This window comes from Leptonychotes weddellii, chromosome 11, assembly GCF_054177405.1.
Source record: "Leptonychotes weddellii isolate Sample4059 chromosome 11, ASM5417740v2, whole genome shotgun sequence".
Taxonomy (NCBI): Eukaryota; Metazoa; Chordata; class Mammalia; order Carnivora; family Phocidae; genus Leptonychotes; species Leptonychotes weddellii.
In genome coordinates this window covers 8,856,562-8,861,751 of record NC_138379.1, presented here as the reverse complement: position 1 = coordinate 8,861,751, position 5,190 = coordinate 8,856,562, and positions in this window count along the sequence as shown.

The following is a 5,190-nucleotide window of genomic DNA, read 5'->3' as shown; positions in this document are numbered from 1 at the left end:
GAGAATGGCTCTGTGTGAGCCATGTTAACAGAGAAGTGGCTCACGCAGATCTGGGCTTTAGGAAGGCCCCTGGGACAGGGAAGGGCCCTCCAGGCGGAGGGAACTGCAGGGGTCAAGGAGCTGACAGAACGCGGGGCATGTTTGGAGGGTCTCGAAATGGCTCGTGGTGAGGCTGGAGCAGCGGGGCACCTGGCCGGTTAGCCTATGATCATAAATACACCTCCCAGTCTCAGTGGCTTAACAGAGCAAAGTTTAGTTCTCACTTGGGCCAAGTGCAGTGAGAACGGGGCAGCTCCTTCATGGGGTGGCCGAGTGCCCCAGGCTCTGCCTTCTCAGTGTGCGGTCGCCACACACAGCGAGGGTCAGCAACGAGGCCTGGAAGGACGGCGGATTTTCGATGTCTTGCCCAACCTTTTGCACTTAATTCTGATATAATAGTGTTGAAAGGTGATAATGCTTCACAGTCAGAACGGGCTAGGTTGTGCTGTGCTAACAACCAGCCCCGGACGGTGGTGGCCCCCGACAGCTTGCTCACACCGCATGCGCGTCAGGCCCGTGGGGAGCTCCGCGTGACGTCTGTCGCCGTCGTGCCCGGCCTCACACTGGTGAGCAGCCCCTTCTGGAACACTGCAGGTCTCAGTGACAGAGTGGCTGGGTCAGCGCAAGCTGCCGGAACAGAGCACCACAGCGATCCGGGCAGCCGACCTCTGTGCGGTGACTCGGCCACCCAGGCTGCTCCCATCTTTCATTCTTCTGTCCCAACACGGGGTCTGCACCCACACGCACGGCCACTTGTAACTCCCTCCGGCTGGGAGTGGACACACTGTGTTTATCGAACCACAGGGGAGGCCGGGGAATGTAAAACCATCCCAGACACTTACCGAGTGCTTTCTCTGTGCCAGGCTGCGTGCTGAGCACTTAAATGTGTCTCTTCTGAATCCCTCGGCCTAACTGTGTGAGTTCTGCTGCGGGACCTCACCGCTGTGACCTCGTCATACAGCTAAGGGAACAGCCTTCGAGAAGTTAAGGGCATCCGAGAGCACAGGGCTGGAGATTCGAACCCAGACCTCTGGGTATCCAGGACCCCTGCTCTGGACCCCTGCCCTGGGTTCCCTGCTGATCACTGCCGAGAATGTCTTCATCCCCTTGGAGCCCTGGGATTGGGTTCTTATTTTCTGCTCTGTCTCATTTCATCTTCCCCAGGAGTCATGAATTTTTAAACCTTGTGCAAGATCAACCCGTTCACCCAGAGGAGACAGTAAAAGAACAAGAACAGGCAGAAACGGAACAGCCATCAAACAAGCAAGCCGGAGTTCTTCCAGGAAATGTCCACCTGGGGCGGGGAATGAACCAGAAGAAGTTGTGCAGGCATGGCGGGAGGTGGAGAGAGAGTGCTGGGGTCCTCAAGGGAATTGTTGCCTTTTAGGAAAAGAGAGACAGAGAGTGGACTTAGGCCGTCAGACTCGGGCTACTGCAGTTTCTGGTGGTGAGGAAGGACCTCGAGAGAGAATGAGCTGGGGGACCACTCTGGCTCTGGCACAGATGATGGACGGGTGGAGGAGGAGGTGTGGAGCCAACCATCATTTCCAGGGCTGTTTGGAGAGAGAGTTCCTAGGCCCTGAGGCCAAAACAAACAGCATAGCTCTAACTTCAAACAAACAAGCCCCGCCTTCTGTTCTGGCCCCGCCCTTATTTTCACAGGCAGCAGAACCAGAGAGGGTGGTTAATTAAGGAAAGTCACACGGCCCCGTCTGTGCCGGAGCTGGACATCAAAGCCAAGTCCTAGAAGAGGCTCAGAAAGGAGCAGGGATGTGACCTGGTCTCACTCAAGACAGGAGCCCTCCTGCCCCTTCCTCTCCCACCAAGGGGTATGCACCCCAAAGAAATGAGAGCAGGCATTCAAAGAGATATTTGTACACCCATGTCCATAGCAGGATTATTCACAATAACCCAAAGTGGAAACAACCCAAGGGTCCACGCACGGCTGAATGGATAAACAACGTGTGGTACATCCACACAATAGAATACTATTCAGCCTTTTTTTTTTTTTTTAAAGGAAATTTTGACACATGCTACATTGGGGATGAACCTTGAGGACATGATGCTAGGTGAAATAAACCAGACACAAAAGGACACACACTGATCCCTCTCACAGGCGGTCCCGAGGGCGGTCCAATTCATAGAGACAGAAAGTACGGTGATTGCCAGGGCCTGGGGGGGGCGAGAGAGTGCGGAGTGAGAGTTTCATGGGCACAGTTTCAATTTGGGAAGATGACAAAGTTCTGGAGATGGACGCTGGTGATAGTCGTGCGACATCATGAACATACTTAATGCCACAGAACCGTACACTTTAAAACCGTTGAAATGGTAGATTTTCTGTTACGTGTATTTTGCCACAATTTAAAAAAAAGGATAACCGAGTCCTCCCTCTGCATCACCCCCAGTCTCCCGCTCAACAGCACCCCAGAGGCCTGCTTCCTGCTTCTTAGTCATCTTGGCCGATTCGGATGATTTTAAACCTTTCTTCTGTGGATTTTCGCCCCAAGGCGCCCAGCATGACCAAGGAGCTGAGTGCGGAAGAGGACAAGGGAGGCACAAGTTTCAAAAAAGAAAACTGCCATCAAAGCTCAGATTTTGGAGCTCTGGAGAACCTTCTAGTTCAACCCACGAGGCAACATCAAAGCAGCCACCAACTTGCCCCTCGGGGCCAGCTGCCTGGATTCAAATAATGACCCCTCCCCCATACGCTGTGTGACCTCAGACAAGTGAAGCAGCCTCTCTGTGTCTCAGTTTCTTCATTTGTAAAATGCAGGTGCTGATGCTACCCCCCACCCAGGAGCACACCTCACTATGGTCAGGTTTGAATGTGTTAATACACCTGAAGCACTTAGAACAGTGCCTGGTACCAAATAACAGCCCAAAAGAGAGTTTGCTATTATTGTCGTCCAGATTCAAGTGAATTCAAACTTCTGCTTGAATGCCTTCTGGGATGGAGAGCTCACTCCCCACCAGGGCACCCTGTTCCCGCATTAGAAGGTTGGGTGTGTTAGAAAGCTTTTCCCTCCTTGAACCTCTCTTCCTGACAAAGTTGGCCCTGCCCTCTGAGGCCTGTCATGAAGACACACGTCAATCAAAGTCAAATGACACCACCTGCTCAATGGTGTGCTGCCTCGTTTGCCCGAGATTATATTCCTCCGGGGACCCAAAGCTCACACAGCCCAGAGCCCAGAGTGCAGCTGTCTGTCCCCATTCAGGACTCAGGAAAGGGTGGTGTGCGCTAGCCCTGGACGCCCATCGGGGTCCTCTCCCATTGGTCCTGGCTGTGGAGTTCTGTGCACCAGGGGGCCCCAAAATCCTCTAGGTGGTTCCCGAGTCTCAACCTTCCAGGCTTCAGAGAGGAGGCACTGCTGGTGTCTGGGGCCAGCCCCAGGGTGTCTGTAGCCCTTTCTTCTCGCAGGAGGGAAACAGGGCTGAACATTACTACTCAGGACTGGGAAGGTCTAGAAAGGAGAAAGAGGTCACCCATCTGGCCGGGGCAGTCTGTCCCTTTGGAAAATCGGTGAGCTCAACCAAACAGTGTTAGAGTCTACTGCTACAGTCCCAGCACTTCACAGGTGAATTTGCCAGCATGTTCTAGCAGGGCTTGGCGTGGGTTCTGGAGTCAAAGCTGACTCTACCCCAACCTGCCCATGAGGCCTACCCAGTTTCCTTGTGTGTAAAGCAGGGGCAGTAACAATAATCCCTGCTCGTAAGGCTGGACTGAAGAGTGAAGAGACGGCGCAGCTCTGCACCTGCATGGAAAATGCTTAATAAATGGGAACGGTTATGGGAAGAGGGGCTGAGGTGGGCCCTGGATTTCCCACTTAAAATCTGGAAGGATCATTTAGTCTGCTGCGTCATTTTACAGTTAGAAAAACAGGCCTCGAGCCAAGAGGTCTAGAAGTCACGCGGCAGTTTGGTTACCGCCCAGACCAGCACCTGGTGAGCAGCTCCAAGGCTCTTGCTTCTTGTAGGCTCTGGCCCTTGCCCTGCTTGCCAGGCCGGCCCCTTGTGTTCTGGAGGGCAGGTGAGGCAGGGTGGCTGGGGTTGGGGCGATAGTGGCCCTGCCCGCTCCTCTGTTCCCTCCAGGAGCCTCCCAGCCTTATGAGGGCAGCACGCGCTGCATCTCCTGCAGTTCCGCGTGAGAGCCGCTGGGTGTCGCCACACAGCAAGAAAACAAAAACAAAAACAAAAACAAAACGACAGGCCGCTGGGAGCCCAGACCTAATGGGAGTTCAGTCTGGGAGCAGACACCTCCCAGAATTGCCCCCCATCCTCTGTGGGCTCCAGGCCAGGCTGTCCCCAGCAGCTCCAGAGTTCCCCTCACAGCGCTACTGACGATTTCAAACCTTTCACCACCTCCTCTGCCCCACCAGCTGCTGAAAGGGAAATCTGGCACAGCCTCTCGCCGCTGAGCGCCTCCCCGCAACAGTGCTCCAGCCCCCTGGGACCCGTCACCGCCCCCCCGCCTGCCAGTGCTACCCACCTTTGCCCTTGCAGGGCCTCCAGGTGGCGAGCCCTCCCTCATCTCCATCTGGGACGGGCCTGCCGCCTGCTAGACACTGTGCACAGAGGATTTCGAGTGCTTTATGTGTACCACAACCCCATAGGTAGGTACCATTTTCCAGAAAGGGAAACTGAGGCACAAATAACACGCATCAAATCTTAGTTATTAAGTAGGAGAGCCAGGGCTTATGCCATCGGCTTCAGAGTCTGAGCTCTTGCTGGTAACCACTTTTCTATGCACACTCCATCCCTCTCTCCTGACCGCCCATGGAGGTCTTACCCTCTCCGGTGTTTCATGGGTGGGGCTCACCTGAGCCTCTGTCATTAGATGGGGAGAGCAGGACTGTGTGCGTTCACCTCTGGCCTTGCAGCTTCTGACCCCTGAACAGAATAGTTACTCTGGTGGGGGCCTCCGCTTGGTCCCGGGCACCTCTGAGTCCAGGGCCTCTCTGCGGGGCTCAGGTGTGGTCGCAAGCTCCGTCTCTGGCAGGTCCAGTCACTTCAGGCCGACTGCAGCCAGGGCATCTCCTGGGTGGGGCAGCCCGCTTTCCCTCGGCATCCTCTTCATCCACACCTCGCTTTCCCTTATGAGTCGGGGTGCTCTGGAGCCGACTCATACCAGCTCGTGAGAGTTGAAGGCAAAAC